Genomic DNA, 12,377 nt, shown 5'->3' on the forward strand with positions numbered 1-12,377 from the left:
GATTCCTCCCACATTCCAAAAACATGCTAGGTTAATTGGTGACTCCAAATTGTCCATAGGTATGAATGTGAGTGTGAATGGTTGTTTGTCTGACAAATGAAGTATTAACACGATTGAATAATTAGTAATATTTGCACTTCATACCCATGATGACATAAAATGCTAATTGGGGTATTTTTGTTTCTTTGAAGGTTCCCACATGTTTTTGACATTTGCGGATAATAGCTCTCACTGTAGTTTGCTGGAGTCCCAAAGCTTTAGAAATGCCATTATAACCTTTTCCAGACACTCAATTGATCTGAGTTATCTGAGTTGAGTTATTTTAACAGTATCAAATTGTGTTTTTGGGGCTGCACGGCGGTTGAGTGTTTCCTCCCACATTGCAAAAACATGCTAGGTTAATTGGCGACTCCAAATTGTCCATAGGTATGAATGTGAGTGTGAATGGTTGTTTGTCTATATGTGCCCTGTGATTGGCTGGCGACCAGTCCAGGGTGTACCCCGCCTCTTGCCCCAAGACAGCTGGGATAGGCTCCAGCACCCCCGCGACCCTCGTGAGGAAAATGCGGTACAAAAAATTGCATAACCAAATGATTAATCTACAAAGTGTAAGATAATATATATATATAAGAATGGCGTTAGCGTCACTGATATATACATACACACTGATTGAACGGCTGTACAGTGCACTCATAGTGGGTGGCAGTTTTGATGACGTTAACAGTGCTGTGCTGATGCGGGAACATCAGATAATATCAAGTTGAGTTTGACAAAAACTTCATTTGCATTTACTATGGGACCCCCGTGTGATCTTCAGCCAGGTTGATCACTAATATGACTGGAGATCAGCAGCCGGAGTGTGACAGGTAAAGTCCTGAAGGGAGGCTGTCCTGATTCATGTGTCAGCTGAGACAAATAACTCCAGGCTTGAATTAATCACCACTTCATACAACAGAGCACTTATACGAACCCTGGTGCTTGCCATAAATCAACAAGCACTAGCTCAAGCTGACGCTCATCGCCAGGCCTTGTCATTCTTCTCAATGTCTAGTTTGGGTTTCAAACCCGCACCTTTATTCAATCCACTATTGTTCAATTAGTTCTAAACAAAAGAGTTTGCATTTTTTTCACTCCCCTTTCGCTTATATTCCCTCTTCTCGATGAGAAGCTTGGATTTGGGGAAACCAGTCAGTTCACCGCCAGTTAAGTCGAGGGTGCCTGGCGAATATTCTTTCTGTTGAGGACATCAAAATCATCAACCGATTTGGAACCCTGACAGAAGGACTGTTGCTGATTGGGATGAGGCGCTGCCCTGGTGTATCACAGAATTCCAGCAGCTGCCCGTCATGATTGATGGATCAATCGAGAAACCAGAATGGACAAAACAAAAACGAGCAGCAGAGTGTATTGGAATGCGGCTACTCGCACTCGCAATCTAATCTGCATTTTGCCCCCCGCCCAGTATCTGCCTCGACCAAGGTCTCCACCAGTGAGACGCTCAGGAACCTTCACCCTTCTTCAAGGACATCTGTTGATTGTTTACTCTTCCTGGGCCTGTGTCACGGTCGTCTCCATGACAACTGCTGTGTTACCATGTCACGGTCATCTCCATGACAACTGCTATGTTACCGCGATGACATCCTGCGAATTGAGGCAGCGCTTGACGGAGCAACTTTCCAGCCTACACACACACACACACACATGCTGAAATATAGGTTGCATTTTGCTGTGGCTGGCTGAGTACCTCCACTCCCCTTTCCCTGTCCCCTGGTGCAAGTCTCCAAGTTCATGTTGTGAAGTGTGTTTATATGAGCCTATGTTGCTGATTTTTATTTTTTTTGGCCAGTCCCAGACTGTACTCCCCCAAAGGAGCACAGTTTGGAATTAGTAATTTTCTCCTCCGTTGTTCCTGTTTTTTTTGCTTGTACCGTTGTATAAGTGGCAAGTAGAGGCCATTCTGATTCATTCATTCATTTTCTACTGCTTTTCCTCACGAGAGTCGCGGGGGTGCTGGAGCCTATCCCAGCTGTCGTCGGGCGAGAGGCGGGGTACACCCTGGACTGGTCGCCAGCCAATCACAGGGCACATATAGACAAACAACCATTCACACTCACATTCATACCTATGGACAATTTGGAGTTGCCAATTAACCTAGCATGTTTTTGGAATGTGGGAGGAAACCGGAGTACCCGGAGAAAACCCACGCATGCACGGGGAGAACATGCAAACTCCACACAGAGATGCCCGAGGGTGGAATTGAACCCTGGTCTCCTAGCTGTGAGGTCTGCGCACTAACCACTCGAACGCCCCATTCTGATTCAAACGTATGTAATATGTGTATAGCTCTTTTTGATACAGCTCTCGTCCAGCTCTTCTTTTGAAATAAGTTACTATTTCCAGACACACTTGAAGCCATTGTATAACATTCAAACCACGTGTGATGCAAGACAACCCACAAGCCCAACCCATTCCACGCTTTTCACCTCTTCACCTCCCACTCCACTACAAAGAATGTCCCACTGAGGCCACTTGTCAAGGTTTATGCTTTTAATGACCCACTTGAATTTAGCAGTGATTCACCTACAAAACCTCCATGAGTATGGTTTCTTCTCGATTGGTGGGTGGAGTTACTCTCTCCAACACCCTAAAAGAATTATGGCCATCAGATGAGCCATACCAACAACACAAAAGGGAATGGAGCTTTACAATTTAAGTGCAGTGTTTGCACTTTTGTGCGGACAACGGCTCTATTCAGTGACATAATGACATAGGGAAGAAGATGTATGAGTTGGGTGCAGAATATATTCATCCAGAATAAGAATCCCTGGACATGATAAAGCACCCTTTTAAATGTCCTTGATGAATAACGATGGCGCTATCTATGCAAATAACCTCAAAGGCTGGGCCTCTAGCGCGTACTGTTCAATTAGCTCATCACTGTGGTCATAGGAAGGTCACGTCAATAGGAGTCATTTATTATGACTTTTAATTTTACACACACCACGTTTACACACTTGGAGGAAAGAACCGTATTTTCTGCATCATAAGGTGAAGTCTCAATTACAGGGTCTATTCTCGTACTTAACCCATACATAACATATCAGTGTAACTTTATTCTACTATGTAACAATACACCATATTTGTAAAAAAATAATCTTCTCCCACAAATCCGCCACAGTCCTCATGTTCAGTATCTGAATTTAACAGCTGGGCAATTTCGCAATCAAACATGACGGATTCCCTCTCATTGTCGGAGTCTGTCCAGCAATGATGCCGCCTTTCTTGATTTGTGTTTCCTGCCAAAAGGGTGTGCTTTAATTTATTTCACCCATGGCCAGCCCCCGGGCATGGTGGTCGGACAAACGCCCAAAGTGCTTCCTAACTCTGAACCAAATAAGGAAGTCCAACCCCCTGTGACATCACAAAGTGCCAGTTTGACCACGCCTTCTGAAACCGAACGTTTTGAGCCATCCCAAACTTCTTACAGGGCTCAATTCCAAATGCGAAAACCTCATTATCTGAAACTTTAGCATGGTTTAACACGGTAATACAACATTCTAACAATATAGATCAGAAAAGTGGAGATGGTTCAAACAATACCTAATGTGGCCCAGCCTCACCCGGACTCTAACTCCAGATAGAGTTTGAGACCCCTGATATAAAGTCTCCAATAAACCTAACATGCATATTTTGGATTTTGGTGAGAAAAAGCCATGCAACACAGGGAGTAACATAAAAACCCATAACCTCCTGGATGTGAAGCCGGCGTCCTAAACACATTTTCCTCTGTGCTGCCTTTATACATTCAATTATCTATAATTGCGTGAACGCTGAAAGACCAGCATTAAACACAAGATAGCAGCCTTCTGGGTGCATGGAATTGAACCTGGGTGTTGCTGCTATGATGTATGTTGTTGGCAAGTACAATCCTCACTTCATTTCTTTTTAGGGCATATCAAATCGGTAACAACATTATCAGAACCTACACACAATTTTCCATAGAGTTACAATTACTCTGCCTAGCAATTTCATAATAGAAATATGTATTTATTTGAAAACTGCTATGATAACATCATCTAGCCTAAAAAGTCAATTATTATTTTGTACAATGCACAACGATGAGCGAATTCAAGAAACAATACAAGCAGTTGATGTTTGCTAAATACAAGGATGAAGAGTCTTGAACCAGTCATGATGTGCTATATATATCACTATATTGACACTTACTATGGTACCCATTATGTCATTGGATGGTCATATCACCTTGTACTTCGGTACAAGGTATATTATTAAAAAAAAAAAACCTTAAATTGTATTATGGAAAGCAGGAAGTGAACAAATGTAACAGTTACTGATTGTAAAAGTACCAGATGGAGGGGTAGGATTTAATAAGCTTTGCTTCTTCCTACTCCTTTTGGACATGTGGAACTGTGAACTGATTATGTGATGCACTCAATTGTAATCTGATGCATGTTCAAATGAAATAAAACCATTATCAGGTTGAAATCTCTGTTGGGCATCTCTGTGTTTCTAAATGTATATTATATTGTATACAATGTTACAAAATTGTATTAGTTTAAATTTGTATTGAAACTGACATTATTATAATGTGGCTCCTTTAAAATGTGTTTTTAAATACTGTATTACGATATATAAATGTATCGATAATGTGTAATATAATTCTCTCAAGCGAGGCTATGGCTTCCATAGATGACAGGTCAGCCCTTTGTTGTGACTGCGTGCTGCTCACAAAAAACATCTTGTGTATGCGGTAACTCATTTGGGCTTTTAAACTTTAAACTAATCCCCGGTCAAAAAGAATACAAATATATTTTGCAGACCTTTTAAAATGGCTTTTGCTCTGTTCTCGCAGTTGCACCCCAACTCTGGAATAGCCTCCATGTGACTCTAAGGTTGGCAGAGTGGGTGCACAGTTAAATAATGTCACCTCATTCACACGATGATGATGCTGTAGAGTGCCAGGCCTCTAAAACCGCGTGGGCGCAGTGATTCCACTGAATAACTAAGTTGCTGTGTATTGCCTGTGGCTACTTCATCAAGACTGCGGCTCTTTATTTGCTTTAATATTTGTAGGTTTGTAGGCAAACATATGTATTGTATCAACATCAAAGTTCTTTAACATTTGTACTTATTACTCCTTTATCACTGTCTGCACTTGCATCTTTGCACTTAAAGTCACAATAATCTCAAACGCCGGGGATTGTTTAGTGCACATGTGTCAAACTCAGGCCTGGGGGCCTAAGTCCGTCCATGCTGCAATTTCATACAGCCCGCGAAAACGTTTGGGAAATAGCATTGGGTTGGCTCGCCGTACGGACCTTATCAAACAAAGTGCTTACAGTGGTCTACGTATTTAACAAACTACTCCACTGGCATTTTAATTTTAAATGTGGAAACTATTGTATAACACACAAAATTCACAACCATTCATAATAAGGGTGCCAGAGTCAGACCGAAAGTCAACATCATTTACCGATATATGAGTAAAATAGCAGCACTTTAGCTATTACACCCCGTCTGTACAATACAACACCTTAAAAAGGCCCAAGAAAGTCAAAAGTCATCATTTTAACAACAGCAATTTTTATATAAAATATAGCTTTTGCTGGACATTGACAGAATGACAAAGAAGTAGTCCATCAAAATGTCCAGTTCAGCCCACAACCTTTGAGTAGGCTTTGAGTTTTGACCTCCTGTGGAATTGAGTTTGACACCCCAGGCTTAGTGCATCCCCAAACATCTCTCAATGAATGATTTTAATGGCGTACCTGTTGACATGAACTCATTCTGCTTTTTATTTCTACATCTAAGATGGGATGATTCCAAACAGATCATGGCTGTGCACTGCTTTTGAAGACGTTTGTAAATGGAAACAGACAACAGCCTGCAGCATCATCCACTATTAATAGACGACCCACAGCAACAGGAGCTACAAAAACCATTGCTGTAATATTAACACGTCTGTTGTTGAAGAATGACTCGACGGAGCACTGCGATGAACCACAAACCACACGTTCAAATGATTCAACTAAAAAAAATAACAGTATTGCATTCAACTCATCACTCTGTACGGTTATTCATTAAAAAAGTCATTTCTTGCCGTTTCACAGTAGACTATTATTGGTATGGACTATTCAGAAAATGTTACTTCTTTTTGGCCTAAATTAAACGTTTTAAGCAGAGAAATGACCAAATGAACAAAAACAAAAACTATAAAAGGCATTCAGAAGACATACTGCACTCACATATTCAAAGACAGAGTCTTAGGTACACATCAGTGTTGCCAGGTTCACTTATTATAAGCGACTTTGAGCTACTTTTTTGTAAAATCCCTTGCAAATTCCAATATTCTTCATGTTTTGAGCTTGTTTTCAGAAGCTAGTCACTCGTTTCTCTTGGGAGACCTGGCAACATCGAGCATCAGCAGTTGCATCATCACCAGTAATTTTGCATGTTAGAGAACAACTGTTCTGTGTGTGTAGTTATAATACACAAGTATTACTCTTATTTGTAGTATTTATGTATTCATTTATTCATTCATTTTCTGTCGCTTTTCCTCAGAGGGGGTCACGGGGGTGCTGGAGCCTATCCCAGCTGTCTTCGGGCGAGAGGCGGGGACTGGTCGCCAGCCAGTCACAGGGCACATATAGACAAACAACCATTCACACTCACATTCATACCTATGGACAATGTGGAGTCGCCAATTAACCTAGCATGTTTTTGAAATGTGGGAGGAAACCGGAGTACCCGGAGAAAACCCACGCATGCACGGGGAGAACATGCAAACACAGAGATGGCCGAGGGTGAAGGGTGGAATTGAACCCTGGTCTCCTAGCTGTGAGGTCTGCACGCTAACCACTCGACCGCCGTGCCGCCCGTATTTATGTATTATTTATGATATTTTCCCTTAACTTGTCTGCAATATCAGTTGTCAAAGGTGATTATAGGGGTGCTATTTCATGTCCAGAAGGCTCTAAACGTGTTGTGTTAAAAACTGTATTCAGTAGTCACAAATCGCGGAAATTAAATTTTCATGGTCAGGTCTGAGACTAATTAACGGTGATAGACGAGGGATGACTGGAGTGCCAGCATTTTGATGAAGAGGGCGAGAAACACGATTGAATTCGATGTAGCCTGGATATATGGGAGTCTGGATTGAGAATAAGTCATCATTTAATAACAGATTTAGTGGATTTATATGACTTCCTATGGCAAAAAATGTGAAAAAATGCCTCGTTTATCGTATGTTTTTTTGGTTTTTGGAATGAATTCAGCTAATCCCTGAAATAAATGTACAGGAAGCGCAACAAAACCTTTGCTTCATTAAAAATCGACATTGAAACTGTGAAGCCAAAAGGCAACAATTCAAAACTTTGCTTTCTTTCAATAGAAGGCGAGGTCTGCTTACCGTATGATGAAGTGCCTTTGAAACCCAGGAATAGGCTACATCCCTGACTGAGCAGCAATTTGACAGGAAGCTGGAGTTAGTGTAGCATATCGGAGCTGGCTCTCAACCAACACAATAAGAGGGCCCGCTCTCCATCCCTGGAAAAAAAAAAAAAAGGGAGTGAGTCAGTGGAGCTCAAACACGATGAATAGAAGAATGAAGGCTATCAGGGAAGGAGAGGAATACCACAGAAAGCGATGCAAAATAATACTTTTAAGATATTAACACGTTGGGGACATACATTACAAGCATTCAACTTGTAAATGTAGTCTATTCTTCTTGGACAGTGGGTGACACCATTTCATTTCTACACTTGCATTTAATACATGAGCTGCATTAAAAAAAACACCCCCTATGTAGGCCTACTGTATGCAATACTTCACATGTGTCAAAATCAAGCTTGGGGGCCAAATCTGGCGAGCGCTGCAATTTCATACAGCCTGTGGAACTGTTTGGAAAAATAGCATTGAGTTGCCCCCCCCTCATGGACCTTATTAAACAAAGTGCTTACAGTGATCTGAATAATTAAGCGACTTCCCTGGTAGAAACTACTCACATGGTATTTTAATTTTTAAAGTAGAAACAATATTGTATATTGCATGAAATTCACAACCATTCTTAATGAGGGTGGCAGATTCAGACCAAAAGTTAAGCATTCCTTTGTTCTAAAATCACAAATTCTTAAACTTGCTGATATAGTTCATATTCAAACAGCTAAAATAATGCAGAAGGCTAAAAAATTACCAAAAAATGTCATCCAATACTTCTCTACAAGAGAGGAGAAATATGATCTCAGGGAAGTACTAAATTTGAAACACTTATATGCTAGGACTATGTTAAAAAGCCATAGCATTTCAGTATGTGGAATCAAACTATGGAATGGATTGAGTAAGGACCTCAAACAATGCACAACGATGAGCCAATTCAAGAAACAATACAAGCAGTTGATGTTTGCTAAATACAAGGATGAAGAGTCTTGAACCAGTCATGATGTGCTATATATATCACTATATTGACGGTTACTATGGTACCCATTATGTCATTGTATGGTCATATCACCTTGTACTTCGGTACATTATTAAAAAAAACAAAACAAAAAAAAAACAAAACCTTAAACTGTATTATGGAAAGCAGGAAGTGAACAAATGTAACAGTTACTGATTGTAAAAAGTACCAGATGGAGGGGTAGGATTTAATAAGCTTTGCTTCTTCCTACTCCTTTTGGACATGTGGAACTGTGAACTGATTATGTGATGCATTCAATTGTAATCTGATGCATGTTCAAATGAAATAAAACCATTACCATTACCATAAGTATGTGAGTAAAATTGGCAGCACTGTAGCAAAAACACCCTGTCTGTACAAAATAACACCTTAAAGAGGCATAAGACAGTCAAAAGTGATCATTTTAACTACTTCAAAGCATGCTGGGAAATGCGTAATCTGCAGACTCTTCCAGGTGATTGTGTTGTTTTTGTGTTGATATAAAATAGTGTAGCTTTTGACCAAGAGGTGGGTGATCAACAATCACTTTATTGAAATGAATAACTACGCCAAAACAACCGATATACTATATCATAAAGTAGAAATTTCAAGCATGGAATGGAATGGAATGGCCTTTATTGTCATGATACAAGATGTACAACGAGATTGGAGAGCTTCTCCTTTCAGTGCAGTAGTCAAGTTTAAAAGAAAAGTATATAAAAGTAGAGTATAAAAAAGACAATTTAACAAGATATGTACAAGATGTATATATCCAAAATATACACATAGTATTGCACAGGAGCAGACATATTGCAGATATATTAATTTTAGTGCAATAATAATAGTGCATAAATGGGTCTTAGTGCAAATAATGACTGGTGTATACAGATGAGTAAAGTCACATATGAGTGTATTGTATTGGGTTGTTAAATAAATAAATATGATTGAGGTAGTAACAGAAATATGATTGAGGAAGTAACAGAGGAGGAATGAAACGTCTATCCACACGAGTCAGTAAAAAAAATAAAAAGTAAGGCGCTGCCTCCAACCTCGCCTGCCCAAGAAAGAGCACTCATTGTCGGACACACTTTGTCAGAGGCACCACTCGTGCTGTGGAGCTCAGAAGCCAGACGTGACGGTGCCGCATTTACAAACTGCAGACAATCTTGGCACAACATCGATAGTGGAAATGTAGTCAACGTGATGTTACGGTACTACCGTGTTCTAGACAGTGAGCACCGTGATTCTCTCCACCGCCGTGGACGCACAGCTACACTGATTTCATGCAACGTGCGTGTTCCCAACCGTAACTCATCGGTATGCTGCATACACTGTTGTTATCTACCTACGGCAACAAACAGATGGAAGAGGTGCAGTCATCTATTGTTTCCAGAGAACCTATCATTCAAGACCCACTCGTGCCGTGAAAAGGTCAAAATTAATTCATATCAAATGGAGTTTCTCACTCGACTAAAATACTTCCAAAGCCGGCGCTGTGGCTACATTTTAATACGCCGTTTTGGAATTATTTCACCCGCACTGACATCACAATGTGATTAATGACTTCTAATTAAAATATTCAGCATCAAAGCTTTAATTTCGCTCGCTGGATTGCATTCACAGTGGATCAATGGCCACTTGACTGAATATATTCTGAGACTTTCTGCTTATATCCTGAATTTTTATGTTTTAGAACTTCAGAGCCGTGACCTTACCCCGACTAACACCTTTATGGTGACCCACAGAGATCCAAATCCAGGCCTTTTTGTCTTGCATTAGTGACATCTGACCTCACCAGTGATGTGGATTAATTGTCTAAATTACCCACAGGGGTAATGGTAATGGTTTAATTTGGGGAGGTTATTTTTTCCATTTTCACTTTCTGTGGATATAATGACCAAGTGTTACATATCTACAGGTCTATGTTGGGGTATTATGGCCTGTAATTGTGACTGGAAAAACAAGTGAACCTATCACAGTCTAAGAGAAAGTACAGAAACAACAAGTACAAAGTCAGACCGGACCACTGTGACTTTCTCACTAATAGGCAGAGAGCAGTGTTCTACGTAATTGGGAAGACCTTCCTGCCCTGAAGCTTGAGTGGCATGCCTCAACCCCATCCTGTCAGTCACCTGACCGGGGGCTTCCGACACATCAAGCCGCCGTCTCGGCTCCACGGTAATCAGACACATCCATTGACAAGCTGCTCACATACCCAATGTGTTTCTCAGGGCGAGCGGCAGCACATTCAACTGCACCCGAGCGTACAACGGTTGTGAACCTACACAGACAGACATTCTGAAGAGGCGGCTGATGAGCAGTCACCTGGCAAATTAGCTCATTTGACAGATACACAGATATACTAATTGGTACGGTATATTACCAACGTGCTGTGGTAACATCTATCCGTGGTGGCTAATTGTGACCAGGACCATTTTAGTTGCTGTAATTGTCAGTAAAAAAATGCTTATATTTATCAAGATCCAGTTTGTGTCTTACAAAAGGCCAAGCTCTCCCTATCGCCTCATCCAAACAGTTGAAGCTCTCTCGTTTTGAAATAATATTTGCATCATAATTACCATGGAATGGAGTACTATCACACTGAGTGGTCCTACGCTAGAAACCAGTCCCGCAAGTGACTTACTGCCTTGCAGGACCGACAGCGTGACGACAAGTGTGCTGCCAACATGAAATATATATATATAAACTTGTCATGGCTGTGAAAACACACTTTCTTATCCTATTGTCAAAATATTGTCATGCTGGGTATGGTGAGTTCTGTGGCCGGAGGAGGATGGGCTGTCTGCCTTCCCAACATCCATAAAAGTCTAAAATAGGATAATATTCTATGAAAACTGAAAAAAAAAGTAATACCATAGGAGAACCGCCAATCATTATCCATTGGGAGTTTTAACATGAATATGAAGTGCACAGCTACGAGTTAGCGGCGTAGATGAAGGCATAACGCAGGTTCAACAGCAACTGGTCATGGTTCAGACTCGGGAGGATGCCTTTGGTTTATGTACCGTTTAACACCGCCAAACAAAGTTATGCAGATTTTGAAAAAAACGTCCTTTTTTAATCCATCACAGTCTGGTGAAGCTATTACAATCCATGTCTACAAAGAACAGTAAGAACTGCCAAAAGGATCATCGGCATCCGCCTACCCATTCTTGAGGACTTGTACACCATAACAACCTAGACGGGGGCAGGCGAAATTTTCCTAGACTCAACCCATCCCGATCACCACCTTTTTCCAGCTCCTTCCCTCTGGCAAGCGGTATCGAACAGTGTGACCCAACAGTAGACATTTCAACAGCTGTTAACTTCCTAAAGAGCTTGCTGTTTATTGTGCTAGCAACAAATTCAGTGGGAGTTTTAGCAAACTTGGTCAATAAATAAAGTTTTGATTCTGATTCTGGAAGAGTATCGGTGAACTTCGTTTCAGTTTCTTCGGTCTTTTTTCAAGCGTTTCTCAAAAGCAGCTGGTTCTTAGAAATCTGACATTTGAACTTTGAACGACATTCAGTTTTGTAGTCTTGACTGGCGTTAAGGAATCACTGCAGAGTTTACTGCGTTCTTTTGTTTCCTCATGTTGCTCGTTCTTCTAATGATGATTTTTGGAATTTAGTCTGTATGAAAAGGCAGAGGAGATCAACTAAGAGAAAGGCTTCAGAACAAAATTGTTAACTTTTAAGATGTGTTGAATGATAATAGGTTGTTTGTGTATATGTGCCCTGTGATTGGCTGGCGACCAGTCCAGGGTGTACCCCGCCTCTCGCCTGAAGACAGCTGGGATAGGCTCCAGCAACCCCCGCGACCCTCGTGAGGAAAAAGCGGTAAAAAATGAATGAATGAATGATAATAAGGCCTGTTGTTGTGTCATTTTTTTTTTACACAGCAATTTATAACTATAATAATCTTT

General features: G+C 40.8%; 1 protein-coding gene across 2 annotated transcripts in view; it reads right to left on the reverse strand.

The window, feature by feature from the left end:
• Positions 1-12,377, reverse strand: part of LOC131104474 (beta-1,3-galactosyltransferase 1-like) — an 82,288-nt gene that overhangs the window by 34,266 nt on the left and 35,645 nt on the right. For both annotated transcript variants that reach the window (XM_058051701.2, XM_058051700.2), the window contains exon 2: positions 7,430-7,566. The gene's annotated coding sequence lies outside the window, so the exon portion shown is untranslated. The remainder of the gene's footprint in view (positions 1-7,429; positions 7,567-12,377) is intronic.

The sequence above is a fragment of the Doryrhamphus excisus genome, linkage group LG15 (assembly GCF_037039965.1).
Source record: "Doryrhamphus excisus strain RoL-2023G ecotype Guam linkage group LG15, RoL_Dexc_Guam_v1.1, whole genome shotgun sequence".
Classification (NCBI taxonomy): Eukaryota; Metazoa; Chordata; class Actinopteri; order Syngnathiformes; family Syngnathidae; genus Doryrhamphus; species Doryrhamphus excisus.